Below are 17,213 nucleotides of genomic sequence, written 5' to 3'. Positions count from 1 at the left end.
ATGAAGCTGATATTTGGGATATAAAAGAAAGGATGAAACAACTTTTGTCAGACCCAGAGTAAACAGGCCCAGGAAGGCCCAAAGGAAAAGAGGCTCATGTTTACAAGTCAGAGAAGAACTGTTTTCAAGGACATTCTAAAACCCTTTCATTGGCTTGGCGCCTGTAGCTCAGCAGCTAGGGCGCCAGCCACACACACTGGGACCGGTCATATTCGAACCCAGCCTAGACCTGCCAAATAACAATGACAACTACACCAAAAAAATTGCCAGGCATTGTATAGTCCCAGTTACTTGGGAGGCTGAGGCAAGAGACTCTCTTAAGCACAAGGGCTTGAGGTTGCTGTGAGCTATGATGCCTCTCCACTCTACCCAGGGCGACAGAGTGAGACTCTGTCTCAAAAACAAACAAATAAAAAACCCTTTCGTATCCTGCAGGCACCTCCTGCTTTAACAAGGCTTATCACTAGACAGTCTTTAGGACCATAGTAATTCAGATCTGATGTTCTCAGAGAACACTTGCTTAATAATGGCGTCACTACCAATGAACTGACAACTCTGATTTCAAACTTCTGGAACCAAAGAATTCTGTGCCTAGGCAGTTTCTGTAAATAAACTCCCCCCCCCCCCTTTTTTGTTGCTAATATAAGCTCTCTTTACCATTTCCCAACTAAAAGCACTGGTGGTTTACTATTTCATGTATTATGGATTATAATTCTTATTTCCATTCTTGAGTAAACACAACATATTTAGAGATAATTTTCTCTAGTGTCTTTTTTTTAAGGTTGAGATAGACATATTATAGTCCAATAATGCTACCACAGGCATAAGCAAGGTGTTCCAAGAGCACAAAGGAGGAATATTTCACATAGCTTGGAAAGTCGAAGGATAACTCCCAAATGAATGGAGATGAACTGAGACCCTATGAATAAAGAAGAAAAAGTCAGGGAAAACAGGAGAAAATAATGCTTTAAAAAATAGAGATGAGGCTCAGCGCTTGCGGCTCAGCGGCTAGGGCGCCAGCCACGTACACCAAAGCTGGCTGGTTCGAGCCTGGCCTAGGCCTCCAGAACAACAATGACAACTGCAACAAAAAAAACAGCCTGGCGTTGTGGCAGGCACCTGTACTCCCAGCTACTCAGGAGGCTGAGGCAAGAGAATGGCCTAAGCCCAGAGGTTGCTGTAAGCTGTGATGCCACGGCACTCCACCAAGGTACTGAGGGCGATAAAGTGAGACTATGTCTCTACAAAAAAAAAAAAAAAAAAAAAGGAGTGGTGAGCACATGCAAAGAAAAAATATGTATGGTCTGCTTAAGGAATAGAAGTTATGTGAGTAATGCAACAGGAAAGAAAGTACCTCAAACAGCCAATCTAGTGAGGAAGGAGAAAAAGAGAGGGAAAGGGGAGGGGAGGGGAGGAAGAGAAAAGGGCTGAAATATAAGATTGCAGAAACATGTCTACAATTTACAATTAATTTCAATCACATTATACCATTCCTATTGTAAGGGATGTGGTATACCAAATAAATCTTTACTCATCATTTGCTCAACACACATGTGGCAAAAAAAAAAGGAAAGGGAAGAAATAAAGATCCATGTTATTTTTTTGTTTGTTTGTTTGTTTGTTTTTTGGAGATAGGGTCTCACTCTGTTGCCCCAGCTGGGGTGCACTGGCATTATCATAGCTCAGTACAGCCTCCAACTCCTAGGCTAAAGCCATTCTCCTGCTTCAGCCTTCTTAGTAGCTAGAATGACAGGCACATGCCACCATGCCTGGCTGATTTTTAAAATTCTTTTTTTTAGAGACAGAGTTTCACTTTGTCACCCTCGGTAGAGTGCTGTGGCATCACAACTCACAGCAACCTCCAGCTCTTGGGCTTAGGCAATTCTCCTGCCTCAGCCTCCAAGTAGCTGGGACTACAGGTGCCCGCCACAACGCCCGGCTATTTTTTGTTGCAGTTTGGCCAGGGCTGGGTTCAAACCTACCATCCTCAGTATATGGGGCACCCTACTCACTGAGCCACAGGTGCCACCCCATTTTTTAAATTCTTGTGGAGATGGCGTATCTCTGTCTGAGGCTTTCAGCTTGTTTTCTTATTATTTATTTACTTTTGACAGAAGTATAGTACCAGTGGAAAAACAAACATGATTGTCTGAGCTTTCTGGTTGTCTACTTTCAGAATAAACAAAATTTCCCGGGTGGCGCCTGTGGCTCAAGGAGTAGGGCGCCGGTCCCATACGCCGGAGGTGGCGGGTTCAAACCCAGCCCCGGCCAAAAACCACAAAAAAAAAAAATAAACAAAATTTCCCCCGATTTATAGAATACAGATCTGTGAAGGGTGGAAGTCAAAAGCTGGCCTCAGATATCTACTTGCCAAAAAGGCATGGGAGACAGTTAAGAAAGCATTAACTATGTGAGAAAACTTTTGTTTTCTTTTTTAAATTTTCCTTCCTTGGATGACTCCCGGCATTGTTTCCCTTTGCTTGGCAAAAAATAAACTATCAGGGCAGCACCTGTGGCTCAGTGAGTAGGGCGCAGGCCCCTTATACCAAGGGTGGTGGGTTCAAACCCGGCCCTGGCCAAACTGCAACAAAAAATAGCCGGGCGTTGTGGCGGGCACCTGTAGTCCCAACTACTAGGGAGGCTGAGGCAAGAGAATCGCCTAAGCTCAAGAGCTGGAGGTGGTTGCTGTGAGCTGCGACGCCACAGCACTCTACCGAGGGCGACAAACTAAGACTCTGTCTCAAAATAAATAAATAAATAAATAAACTATCAAACATGAACATTATATGAGCATCCTATCAAAGCAATACACTCAATTAGTAATACTCTTCTTATTGTCACTTAATAAGGGAAAAGAAATGTTTAACTTTATCACCATCTTGCTGCAAACATTTCCTAACAAGATGTCGGTCAAGCTTTTTACATAGAAATTATTGGCCTAGGAATGAGCTATGTAGATATCGATACACAGTCTTTTTGAAGACAAAAGTCTTGCTCCTTCTTTCGGCCTAGAGTGTCTTAGCCTAGCTCACAGTAACCTCAAACTCCTGAGCTCAAGCAATCCTCCTCCCTCAGCCTCTTGGGTAGTTGGGATTATCGGCACCTACCGCCCAGCTAACTTTTCTATTTTTAGTAGAGATGGGGTCTTGCTCTTGTTCAGGCTGGTCTCAAACTCCTGACCTCAATCAATCCTCCTGCTTTGGCCTCCTAGAGTGCTAGGATTACAGGCATGAGCCACTGCACCTAGCCTAGAAGTTTCTTAAATATAATACCATGTTGGGGTTCAAAATATGCTACCCCAAAGTATAGCAGGTCAGCATCAAGCTGCAGGAGACAGGAGGGTCTCAGAAGCAAAATGGTCTCTATGAACCTTCCCTCCTTCTCCTCTAAAGCAAGCCTAGAAAGGTTACTCTCTGACCTAGCCCTGCTGAAATCAGGTCATAAGACCCTCAAATGACAGACATCCTGCCCTAAATCCAGAGGAAAGGAATGCTACACAGAAAGGCCCAGAAGAATCCGAGCAAACAGGTCTCGCTGGGTTCCTCCCCCAGTTTCTTACCATTAGATCATACCTTTTTGTCTAATATGTTTTTCCGCAACTATCTACTTCTTCTATTAGATTTAGCATAAAGACACATAGCTTTCCCTGGACCTTGGGTTTTCATTTCTGAAGACTCCCTGTCGTATAAAACTGTATTAAACAAATTTGTCATACTTTTCTCTTGCTTTTCTTTTTTTCTTTCTTTTTTTTCTTTGAGATAGAGTCTCAGTTTGTCATCCTCAGTAGAGTGCCGTGGCATCAAGCTCACAGCAACCTCAAACACTTGGACTTAAGTGAATCTCTTGCCTTAGCCTTCCAAGTAGCTGGGACTACAGGCACCTGCCACAATGTCCACCTATTATTAGAGATGGGGGGGGTGGGTCTCACTCTGGCTCAGGGTGGTTTTGAACCTGTGAGCTCAGGCAATCCACCTGCCTCGGCCTCCCAGAGTGCTAGGATCACAGATGAGAGCTACATCACCTGGCCTGTGCTTTTCTCTTGTTAATCTGTCTTTTGTTATAGGAATGTCAGCCATGACTCCTGTAATGAATGAGGAAAAGATATTACTTTTTCCCCTCTACAACCACAGGTACAATCCATAAAAGAATAAACAGATAAAATGAATTTATAAAAAAAAAAATTTTTTTTTTGAAACAGAGTCTCAAGCTGGGCAGAACCTGTGACTCAGTGGGTAGGGCACTGGCCCCATATACTGAGGATGGCAGTTTCAAACTCAGCCCCAGCCAAACTGAAACCAAAAATAACTGAGTGTTTTGGCAGGCACCTATAGTCCCAGCTACTCGGGAGGCTGAGGCAAGAGAATCGCTTAAGCCCAGGAGTTGGAGGTTGCTGTAAGCTGTGATGCCATGGCCTTCTACCGAGGGCGACAGTCTCAAAAAAAAAAAAAACAAAAAAAACCAAAAAAGTCTCAAGCTGTTGTCCTGGGTAGAGTGCTGCGACGTAACAGATCACAGCAACCCCCAACTCTTGGGCTCAAGTGATCACCTTGCATCAGTTTTTTTTTTTTTCTTTTTGAGACAGTCTCAAGCTGTCACGCTGGTTAGAGTGTGTGGCATCACAACTCACAGAAACCTCAAACACTTGGGCTTAAGTGATTCTCTTGCCTCAGCCTCCCAAGTAACTGGGACTACAGGCACTTGCCACAATGCCCAGCTATTTTTTTCTTTTTGGTTGCAGTTGTCATTGTTGTTTAGCTGGCCCGGGATGGGTTTGAACCCGCCACCCTTGGTGTATGTGGCTGGCACGGTAACCACTGTGCTACGGGCTTGGAGCCATGCCTTAGTATTTTTTTTTTTTTTTCCTATTTTTAGTAGAGACAGGGTCTCACTCTTGCTCAGGCTGCTCTTGAACTTGTGAGCTCAAGTAATTCACCAGCCTCAGCCTCCCAGAGTCCTAGGATTACATGCGTGAGCCACCACACCTGGCCAAAACTTCTGCTCTTTAAAAGCCACTACTAAGAGAATGGGGAGGGGGGGAATCATAGACTGGGAGAATGCTTTTGCAAAGCATATATCTGATGAAGCACTTTTATATAAAATATGTAAAGAATTCTTGGGCAGCGCCTGTGGCTCAAAGGAGTAGGGTGCTGGTCCATATACCGGAGGTGGCGGGTTCAAACCCAGTCCCGGCCAAAAAACTGCAAAAAAAAAAAAAAAACATATGTAAACAATTCTCAAATACAAAAAAGAAGAAAAACCCAGTTTAAAAAGCAAACCCAGTTTTGGGCAGTGCCTGTGGCTCAGTGAGTAGGGTGCCAGCCCCATATACCAAGGGTGGCGGGTTCGAACCCGACTCCAGCCAAACTGCAACAAAAAAATAGCTGGGCATTGTGATGGGCGCCTATAGTCCAGCTACTCGGGAGGCTGAGGCAAGAGAATAGCCTAAGACCAGGAGTTGGAGGTTGCTGTGAGCTGTGACACCACGGTACTCTACCAAGGGTGACAAAGTGAGAGTCTGTCTCAAAAAAAAAAAAAAACAAACAAAACCCAGTTTTAAAAATGGACAAAATATTTGAACAGACATTTCCAAAAAGAAGATACACAGATGGCAAATAAGCCTATAAAAAAGAACATCATAAGCTTGGCCCTTGTAGCACACTGTTTATGGAGCCAACGACATACACCAAGGCTGGCAGGATCAAACCTAGCCCAGGCTAACTAAAACAACAATGACAACTGCTACAAAAAATAGCCGTGCATTGCAGCGGGCGCCTGTAGTCCCAGCTACTTGGGAGGCTGAGGGAAGAGAACCACTTAAGCCCAAGAGTTGGAGGTTTCTGTGAGCTTTGACGCAATGGCACTCTACTGAGGGCAACATACTGAGACTCTGTCTCAAATGGCTCGGCACCTGTGGTTCAAGTGGCTAAGATGCCAGCCACATACACCTGAGCTGGTGGATTCGAATCCAGCCCAGGCCGGCCAAACAACAATGATAGCTGCAACCAAAAAATAGCCAGGTGTTGTGGCGGATGCCTGTAGTCCTAGCTACTTGGAAGGCTGAGGTAAGAGAATCAGTTAAGGCCAGGAGTTGGAGGTTGCTGTGAGCTGTGATGCCACAGTACTCTACCCAGGGTGACAGCTTGAGGCTCTGTCTCAAAAAAAAAAAAGAAAAAAGAAAGAAAAGAACATCATTAGTTATTAGAAAAATACAAAATAAAACCACAAGGAGATGCCACTACTACCAATTAGAATGGCTAAAATTAAAAAGAATTACCATACCAAATACAAGGATGTGGAGGAAGGTAAAATGGTACAACCACTTTGGAAAACAGCTTGACAGCTGCTTAATATACATGCACCTAGACTACAATCCACTCATTCCACTCCTATGTATTTACTTAAAAGAAAACATAATATATGTTCATATTAAGACTCATACATAAACGGTCATACTAGCTTTACTTCTGAGACCCCTAACCTAGAAACAACCTAAATGTCAATCAACAATAAATTATATCCACATAATGGAATACTACTTAGCAATAAAAAGAAATAAACCATTGATGTATGTAGTAACATAGATGAATCTCAGGCAGACCAAAAAAAAAAAAAAAAAAAAAAAAAGAGTATACACTGTAAGATTCCATTTATATAATACTCTAGAAAACAAAACTAACCTAGAAAATGCGAACTAATCTAAACTAAATGCAACTGTGTGGGAGCTGAGTTGATACCTGGTCAGTCTCCACTGAGCTTTTCCCTTCTATTAAAGTCTTTCCTTGCTGCTGGACTGGCCTCCTCCTTCTTTCTTGCAGACCCTCACCCTGGTTCTATGCAAGAACCTTTCACTAAGGAGTATATATTCTCTTATGTATTATAGTTATTCGCTATATCATTTGGCTCTTGTACACTCTCTAAGGGCAATGGCCACCTTGAATCCTAGCCCCCAAACCTGGGTATGCATGAGAAACTCTTGAAAAACTTAACAAATATAAAAATTGTTTAAGATCTACCTAGACCTAAGAATCAGAATTTGTAAGGGTAGAGCATGATATATTTTTAAAAGCTCCAAGAAGTTCTGATTAAGACTATGAGTAGTCCCATATTTGAAAGCTAGTGACCTACACTGCCAAATGATATGGTTGCTACACAATAAGCTATTGTTGAACCAACATGGGCTGAATAATGGAAAATCAGGACCTCAAACTAAGCGAAAGTCATACCTTTCTCGAAAGCTAGACTGAATTGTTTAACAACCAAACTAAAAAAACCAACTTCCAGCTTCCAAGCAACAATCCCCATATATCAGATGTTTCTCTCTGACACCTGTGATGGCTCATGCCTAGAACCCTAGCACTCTGGGAGGATGAGGTGGCCTGAGTAAGACTAAGACCCTCATCTCTAGTAAAAATAGAAAAACTAGCCAGATGCCTGTAGACCCAGCTGATCAGGAATGAGGCTGGAGGATTGCTTGGGCTGAGGAGTTTGAGGTTTTTGTGAGCTATGACACCCCGGCACTCTACTGAGGGCAAAAAAGTAAGACTCAAAAAAAAAGAAAAGAAGAGGCTCGGCACCCATAGCACAGTGGTTAGGGCACTGGCCATAACTGTGGGTTAGAACTCAGCCTGCGTCTCCTAAACAATGACAACTGGAGCAAAAAAATAGCCGGACATTGTGCTGGGCGCCTATAGTCCCAGCTACCTGGGAGGTTGAGGCAAGAGAATCACTTAAGCCCAAGAGTTTGACATTGCTGTCAGCTGGGATGCCACAGCACTCTACCAAGGGTGACATAGTAAGACTCTGTCACAAAAAAAAAGGTGAAAAGAAATATGATACCATGACTGCAAAGTAAAAAAAAAAAAAAGTTCACTTTTAATCTAATTTTTCTAATTGAAAAATCTAAAAAGATTTTATGTGTTTAAGCCAACAATGAACAAAAGAATACTTAGGTGGAGCAAGATGGCAGCTTCCCTGCAACTGGGCACAGTGAGTCTGGGGAAATAAGACTCCAGGCATCTCTGGCTGGTGAGATCTGCCTATAATCATCCCTTTGAGGATACAGGGAGTCAGCAAGGGACTTCTGGACCCCAAGAGGAGGACAAAAACAGTGAAAAACTGGCAAGCGGTTGCGTGTGTTTGATCGACCTAATCCCGCCGACAGCCGTAAGTACAAGCAGCAGTGACACTGCAAACTGGAAAGGCCTTACCTGTGAACTGTTTTGGTGTTTTTGGACCTGGCACTCAGTTGAACTGCCTTGGGGAGAGCTTGAGCAGGAGTGCGGAGAACTTTGGGCATTGTCTAGGGCCCCAAACTGAGCTGCTGAGCCGTACAGAGCTAACAGTGTTCAGTTCTGGGCTGCAGGGAACCATTGTGAGAGAAGGCCCCAGCAAGCTCCGCCCTCAGGGTTGCAGAGCAAGGATTGGGCGAGAGCTAGTAACCTAGTGACTGAGCAGCCTAAAGGCAGGGACTGAGCTGCCTTACAGCCTTAACCCTCAGGGGCAGAGTGAGACCAGTTTTGACACACTGGAGCCTCAGGCTGTTGCCCTGGGTAGAGTGCCATGGCGTCACAGCTCATAGCAACCTCAAACTCCTGGGCTTGGCGCCGGAGCTGCCATAAGAGCTGCGCCACGACCCGTGCCCACCGGGACTCTCCATGCCCTGACCAGGAACTGCAGGAGCCGCACAACCCTGCATCCTCCCACCTGTACCCTCCCTGCCTCCACACCAGCCCGCTTGTCTGGCCAGGGACTCTGGTAGCCGCTAGCCCTCCAGAGCCCTCCCTGCTTCTGCGCAGAGCCCTTCTCCTGGCCAGAGGCTGCTGGAGCATTGGGCTCTCTATGCCAAAGTCACTGGGCGCCAGGTACTCCCACATCCGTGAGCACCACTCCCCCGCCCTGTTGCTGGATCCGGGTGTGTCATAAGCCGGAGCTGCTTCCACAACCTGAACTCCCCGGCTGGGGCCGCCCCAGAGGAACTACATAGGGTCACTCCCTACAAAGATCCAGCAACAACAGAGTGATCCCGTTGGGGTCTAATCTTGGAGAGACACCTCCCCAACTCTGAGGACGACCAGGGGCAACAGTGAAAAACAATCATGAGGCGAAATCAACAGAAAAACTCTGGCAATATGAATAATCAGAGTAGATCAACTCCCCCAAGGATCAATGGGGCAGCCTCAGCACAAGATCCCATGCACAAACAAATAGCTGAGATGTCAGAAATCAAATTCAGAATCTGGATAGCAAATAAGATCAAATTAGAATTCCAAGCAGTAACCCAAAAGATATCCCAAGAATTCAACGAATTCAAAGACCAAATGACCAAAGATTTTAAAAACTTTTTTTTTGTGTGTGTGTGGTTTTTGGCCGGGGCTGGGTTTGAACCCACCACCTCTGGCATATGGGACCGGCGCCCTACTCCCTGAGCCACAGGCGCCGCCCCAATGACCAAAGATTTCGACACATTGAGACAAGAAGTTGCAGCCCTCAAAGATCTGAGAAACACAGTAGAATCCCTCAGTAACAGTATGGAGTAAGCAGAAGAAAGGATTTCTGACATTGAAGACAAAGCTTTCGAACGCTCCCAAACTCTCAAAGAGGAAGACAAATGGAGGGCAAAAACAGATCACTCTCTCAGAGAGCTCTGGGATAATTCAAAGAAAACCAACATTCGGGGCGGCGCCTGTGGCTCAGTTGGTAAGGCGCCGGCCCCATATACCAAGGGTGGCGGGTTCAAACCCGGCCCCGGCCAAACTGCAACCAAAAAATAGCCGGGCGTTGTGGCAGGCGCCTGTAGTCCCAGCTACTCGGGAGGCTGAGGCAAGAGAATCGCTTAAGCCCAGGAGTTGGAGGTTGCTGTGAGCTGTGTGAGGCCACGGCACTCTACCGAGGGCCATAAAGTGAGACTCTGTCTCTACAAAAAAAAAAAAAAAAAGAAAACCAATATTCATCTTATAGGGATCCCCGAAAGCGACGAAGTGGCGTCACAAGGCACAGACTCTCTTCTCCATGAGATTATGAAGGAGAACTTTCCAGACATGCCAAGAGATTCTGAAATTCAGATAGCAGACAGTTTCAGAACTCCATCACGACTTAACCCAAATAAGACATCCCCCAGACACATAATTCATTTCACTAAAGTGAATATGAAGGAGAAAATTCTGGAAGTGGCCAGACAAAAGAAAACCATCACCTACAAAGGCAAGAATATTAGAATAACTGCAGATCTCTCTGCTGAAACCTTTCAAGCTAGAAGTCAATGGTCATCCACTTTTAATCTCCTAAAACAAAATAACTTTCAACCCAGGATCCTGTACCCAGCTAACCTGAGTTTCATTTATGACGGAGAAATTAAATACTTCAATGACATTCACATGTTGAAGAAATTTGCCATAACTAAACCAGCTCTCCAGGATATTCTCAGACCTATCCTCCATAAAGACCAGGGTAATCCTCCATCACAAAAGTAAACTCACCAAGAAAATTTTGATCAAATTCCAACTTCCACAGTCACAAAAGGATTAAAAATGTCCACCAGACTCTCAAAAGGCTTATCAATACTCTCAATTATAATGTGAATGGTTTAATTGTCCTCTAAAGAGGCACAGGTTGGCTGACTGGATACAAAAAGTCAAGCCAGATATCTGCTGCATACAAGAATCGCATCTTACATTAAAAGACAAATATAGACTCAAGGTGAAGGGATGGTCATTTACACTCCAGGCAAATGGAAAGCAGAAAAAAGCAGGTGTTGCAATCCTATTCACAGATGCAATAGGCTTTAAACCAATTGAAATAAGGAAGGATATTTGATCAAATATAGATACTTCATATTTGTTAAGGTAATACTCAATATAATGAGATTTCAATTATTAATATTTATGCACCCAACTAGAACGCACCTCAATTTATAAGAGAAACTAACAGACATGAGCAATGTGATTTCCTCCAGTTCCATAGTAGTTAGAGATTTTAACACGCCTTTAGCAGTCCTGGATAGATCCTCCAAAAAGAAGCTAAGCAAAGAAATTTTAGATTTAAACATAACCATTCAACATCTGGACTTAACAGACATCTACAGAACATTTCACCCCAACAAAACTGAATACACATTCTTCTCATCAGCCCACGGAACATACTCCAAAATCGACCACATTCGAGGCCACAAATCTAACCTCAGCAAATTTAAAAAAATAGTAATTATTCCTTGCATCTTCTCAGACCATAATGGAATAAAAGTTGAACTCAATAACAACAGGAACCTGCATACCCATACAAAAACATGGAAGCTAAACAACCTTATGCTGAAGGATAGATGGGTTATAGACAAGATTAAGAAGGAAATCACCAAATTTTTGGAACAAAACAACAATCAAGACACGAATTACCAGAACCTCTGGGATACTGCAAAGCAGTCCTAAGAAGGAAATTTATAGCACTGCAAGCTTTCCTCAAGAAAACGAAAAGAGAGGAAGTTAATAACTTAATGGGACATCTCAAGCAACTGGAGAAGGAAGAACACTCCAACCCCAAACCCAGCAGAAGAAAAGAAATAACCCAAATCAGCAGAATTAAATGAAATTGAAAACAAAAGAATTATACAAAGATCAATAAATCCAAAAGTTGGTTTTTTGAAAAGATCAATAAAATAGATATTTGACCAGGAAAAAAAGAGTAAAATCTCTACTTTCATTAATCAGAAATGGTAACAATGAAATAACAGACTCCTCAGAAATTCAAAAAATCCTTAACGAATACTACAAGAAACTCTACTCTCAGAAATATGAAAATCTGAAAGAAATCGACCAATACCTGGAAGTACGCCACCTACCAAGACTTAGCCAGAATGAAGTGGAAATGTTGAAGAGGCCTATTATCAAGTTCTGAAATAGCATCAACTATATAAAATCTCCCTAAAAAGAAAAGCCCAGGACCAGATGGGCTTTACATCAGAATTCTATCAAATCTTTAAAGAAGAACTAGTACCTATATTACTAAACCTCTTCCAAAATACAGAAAAAGAAGGAATATTACCCAACACATTCTACAAAGCAAACATCACCTTGATCCCCAAACCAGGGAAAGACCCAACAAGAAAAGAAAATTATAGACCAATATCACTAATGAATATTGACGCTAAAATACTCAATAAGATCCTAACAAACAGAATCCAACAACACATCAAAAATCCCACAACCAAGTGGGATTTATCCCAGGGTCTCAAGGCTGGTTCAATATACATAAAGCTATAAATGTAATTCAGCACATAAACAAACTAAAAAATAAGGACCATATGATTCTTTCAATTGATGCAGAAAAAGCTTTTGATAATATCCAGCATCCCTTCATGATCAGAACACTTAAGAAAATTGGTATAGAAGGGACATTTCTTACACTAATACAGGCCATCTACAGCAAACCCACAGCCAATATCGTATTGAATGGAGTTAAATTGAAATCATCTCCACTTAGATCAGGAACCAGGCAAGGTTGCCCATTGTCTCCATTGCTCTTTAACATTGAATGGAGTTAAATTGAAATCATCTCCACTTAGATCAGGAACCAGGCAAGGTTGCCCATTGTCTCCATTGCTCTTTAACACTGTAATGGAAGTTTTAGCCATTGCAATTAGGGAAGAAAAGGCGATCAAGGGTATCCACATAGGGTCAGAAGAGATCAAACTTTCACTCTTCACAGATGATATGATCGTATATCTGGAAAACACTAGGGATTCTACTACATAACTTTTAGAAGTGATCAAGGAATATAGCAATGTCTCAGGCTACAAAATCAACACCCATAAATCTGTAGCCTTTATATATACCAACAATAACCAAGCTGAAAAAACAGTCAAGGACTCTCTACACACTCCTTTCACAGTAGTGCCAAAGAAGATGAAATATTCCTATCAAAGGACGATAGTGACCAAAACAGCATGGTATTGGCACAAAAACAGAGAAGTAGATGTCTGGAACAGAATAGAGAACCAAGAGATGAATCCAGCTACTTACCGTTATTTGATCTTTGACAAGCCAGTTAAAAACATTCAGTGGGGAAAAGATTCCCTATTTAACAAATGGTGCTGGGTGAACTGGTTGGCAACCTGTAGAAGATTGAAACTGGACCCACACCTTTCACCATTAACTAAGATAGACTCTCACTGGATAAAAGAATTAAACTTAAGACATGAAACTATAAAAATTCTTGAAGAAAGTGCAGGGAAAACTCTTGAAGGAATTGGCCTGGGTGAATATTTTATGAGGAGGACTCCCCAGGCAATTGAAGCAGTATTAAAAATACACTACTGCGGGGCGGCGCCTATGGCTCAAGGAGTAGGGCGCCGGACCCATATGCCGGAGGTGGCGGGTTCAAACCCAGCCCCGGCCAAAAACCACAAAAAAAAAAGTTCCTACAAAAATACACTACTGGGACCTGATCAAAGAGAATACTACAAGAATCAAACTAAAAAGCTTCCGCACAGCCAAGAACATAGTGAGTAAAGCAAGCAGACAGCCCTCAGAATGGGAGAAAATCTTTGTAGGTTATACCTCTGATAAAGGCCTAATAACCAGAATCCAGAGAGAACTCAAACGTATTAGCAAGAAAAGAACACGTGATCCCATCTCAGAGTGGGCAAGGGACTTGAAGAGAAACTTCTCTGAAGAAGACAGACGCACTATCTACAAACACATGAAAAAAAGCTCATCATCCTTAATCATCAGAGAAATGCAAATCAAAACGACTTATATCACCTAACCCCAGTAGGAGTAGCCCACATAACAAAATCCCAAAACCAGAGATGTTGGAGTGGATGTGGTGAAAAGGGCACACTTCTACACTGCTGGTGGGAATGCACACTAATACGTTCCTTCTGGAAGGATGTTTGGAGAATACTTAGAGACCTAAAAATAGACCTGCCATTTGATCCTGTAATTCCTTTACTAGGTTTATACCCAGAAGACCAAAAGTCACAATATAACAAAGACATCTGTACCAGAATGTTTATTGCAGCCCAATTCATAATTGCTAAGTCATGGAAGAAGCCCAAGTGCCCATCGACCCTTGAATGGACTAGCAAATTGTGGTACATGTATACCATGGAATATCATGCAGCCTTAAAGAAAGATGGAGACTTTACCTCTTTCATGTTTACATGGATGGAGCTGGAACATATTCTTCTTAGCAAAGTATCTCAGGAGTGGAAGAAAAAGTATCCAATGTACTCAGCCCTACTATGAAGCTAAATTATAGCTTTTACATGAAGGCTATAACCCAACTATAGCACAAGACTATGAGGAAAGGGCCAAGGAAGGGGAAGGGAGTGGGGAGGTTAGGGTGGAGGGAGGGTAATGGGTGGGGCCACATCTATGGTGCATCTTAGAATGGGTACAGGCGAAACTTACTAAAGGCAGAATACAAATGTCTACATACAATAACTAAGAAAATGCCATCAGTGTAACTTGGCTTATTGTACCCTCAATGAATCCCCAACAATAAAAAAAAAAAAAAGACAATGACAAAAAAAAAAAAAAAAGAAAAGAAAATGCCATGAAGGCTACGTTGAACAGTTTGCTGAGAATATTTCAGATTGTATATGAAAGCAGCACATTGTACCCCTTGATTGCAATAATGTACACAGCTATGATTTAACAATAAAAAAAAAGAATACTTAATTCAAATGCTTAAACCTGTTTTTTTCTTCTACTATAGGTGCTATTCTGGCAACTAGAAAACTTTCATCTAGATATAAACAAGTTAAAATCAGAAACCAAAATCATGGAGCTTTAATTTTAAGCTAATTCTCCAATATTGAGTTCCTACCAAAGTAGTATTAATACCGTTTGCATAAGAGAACATCCCATCCTTAGCATCAGTCTTCATATATTTCGGGAGCGCTTGACCATTTTCTGATTCTCATAGGATCCTATTGTAGTTTGTTATCCAAGTAACCAGGGAAAAATTTTTAAACTACTCAAGGCTGTAATTCTGATATATTTTCCAGGAGTCTGAATTCTTTTGGGGCCATAGCTAATAGCTGTATGTCAGATTTACTTGAAGTATATCCAAAGCCTTAATATGTAGCACATAAACATTTACTCTTCACCAAATCCTCATCCTTATTCAGACTACCACTCAAGTCATCAAGATTTATCACTTTTTTGGGCTGGGTGTACTGGCTCATGCTATAATCCTAGCAGTCTGGGAGGCCAAGGCGGATGAACTGCTTGAGCTTAGGAGTTTAAGACCGGCCTGAGCCAGAGCGAGATCCCGTCTCTAAAAATAGCTAGACATTATGGCAGACACCTGTAGTCCCAGCTACTTGGGAGGCTGAGGCAAAAGGATCACTTGAGCCCAAGTTCTAGGTTGCTGTGAGGGTGACAGAGCGAGACTCTCCCTAAAAAAAAAAAAAAAAAAAGATTTATAACTTTTTCCGTCAATATGCTACATCATCTCTGAACACAATACCTCAAGGATTAATAATAAAAGAAAAAAACTACCAACAGGATAGACACAAATATTGGAAAGAGTTATGAAAGGATACTGCAGATGTGAGTCCTTCCTTAAAGTATTTAAAAGATTGGTAAAATTGTTAATATCTAATAGGAAATCCAAAATTGATAAAGTTAAAGAAGAAGGCATTCTCCTACTCTGCTGGTACCAGTATACATTGGCACAATCTTTTTTTTAAGAAACTTTGGGGCTGGGCACAGTGGTTCACACCTGTAATCCTGTAACTCTGGGAGGCTAAGACAGGTGGATTGCCTGAGTTCAGGAGCTGGAGACAAACCTAAGCAAGAGTGAGAGCTGCGCTCTAATAAAAAAAAAAAAGCTGGATATTGTGGTGAGGGCCTGTAGTCCCAACTACTTGAGAAGCTGAGACAAAACGATCACTTGAGCCCAAGAGTTTGAGGTTGCTGCGAGCTATGACCAAGGGCAAGAGTCAGACTCTGCCTTTTTTTATTATTTTTTTGTGTGTGTGAGACAATCTCCACCAATTTTTTTTTTTTTTTTTGTAGAGACAGTGTCACTTTATGCCCTTCGGGTAGAGTGCCATGGCATCACACAGCTCACAGCAACTTCCAACTCCTGGGCTTAAGCGATTCTCTTGCCTCAGCCTCCCGAGTAGCTGGGACGACAGGAGCCCGCCACCATGCCCAGCTATTTTTTGGTTGCGGTTCAGCTGGGGCCGGGTTTGAACCCGCCACCCTCGGTATGTGGGGCCGGCGCCTTACCGACTGAGCCACAGGCGCCGCCCAATCTCCACCAATTTTAAAATGCATATTAACCTTTGACACAGTGAGTCCACTGTCCGGAATTTATCTTATAGATACTTGACAAAAGTATGGAAAGACACAAAGAAAGATACTTGCTGCAGCACTATTTATAACCAACTTGACACGACCTATATGACTTTCAATCAGGAAATGCACGTTCCAGCGTTCTGCGTGCTTGGGTGCCCAAGCTACGGAGTGTCTCAGTCTAGGCAGATGAAGAGAGTGGCTAGCAAGATGAACAAAGATGCGCAGATAGGAGCAGCGATTAAGCAAAAGTTGATAGAAACTGGAGAAAGAACTTAATTAACTGAATGTGGCTGGAAGGATTAATTGAAGGCACACTGTGAAAAGGTAATTAAAGAAAAAGGGCTACGACACTTTTGACAACATGGTGGCTAAAATCACTCCAAAAAGCAGAGTCCTGATATATGACAGTGTAAAGAAGGAGCTCCTGCAAAGAAGAACATTCCTTGCACGGCATGCCAGCCTTTAAAATTGAATTAGATTGTGTTACTCTGTGGTTTTATTTCTGAAAGCAATACTAACCATAAATTAGACATCAACTTCCCAGAATAAAATCCTTTTTTGTATGATGGCATAAAAAATAATAACAGGCTGGGCGTGGTGGCTCACACCTGTAATCCCCACACTTGGGAGGCTGAGGCAGGTGGATTGCCTGAGCTCACCAGTTTGAGACCAGCGTGAGCCAGAGTGAGACCCCACCTCTAAAAAACAGCCGGGTGCTGTGGTAGGCACCTCTAGTCCCAGCTACTCGGAAGGCTGAGGCAAGAGAATCGCTTAAGCCCAAGAGTTTGAGGTTGATGTTGGCTGCGATGCCACAGCACTCTACCGAGAGTGACACAGTGAGACTCTGTCTCAAAAAAAATAATAATAATATGGGCGGCTGTGGCTCAAAGGAGTAGGACACCAGCCCCATAT

At 42.7% G+C, this 17,213-nt stretch overlaps 1 protein-coding gene and 1 pseudogene across 3 annotated transcripts in view; one reads left to right on the top strand and one right to left on the bottom strand.

The window, feature by feature from the left end:
- Positions 1 to 17,213, bottom strand: part of SCP2 (sterol carrier protein 2) — a 159,607-nt gene that overhangs the window by 43,433 nt on the left and 98,961 nt on the right. The gene's annotated exons all lie outside the window — the stretch shown is intronic.
- On the top strand, positions 16,315 to 16,844 carry LOC128575147 (transcription and mRNA export factor ENY2-like; annotated as a pseudogene).

This window comes from Nycticebus coucang, chromosome 22 (genome assembly GCF_027406575.1).
Source record: "Nycticebus coucang isolate mNycCou1 chromosome 22, mNycCou1.pri, whole genome shotgun sequence".
NCBI classification, from domain to species: domain Eukaryota; kingdom Metazoa; phylum Chordata; class Mammalia; order Primates; family Lorisidae; genus Nycticebus; species Nycticebus coucang.
Note: the sequence above shows the minus strand (reverse complement) of the source record. Positions and strands in the feature narration are given on the sequence as shown.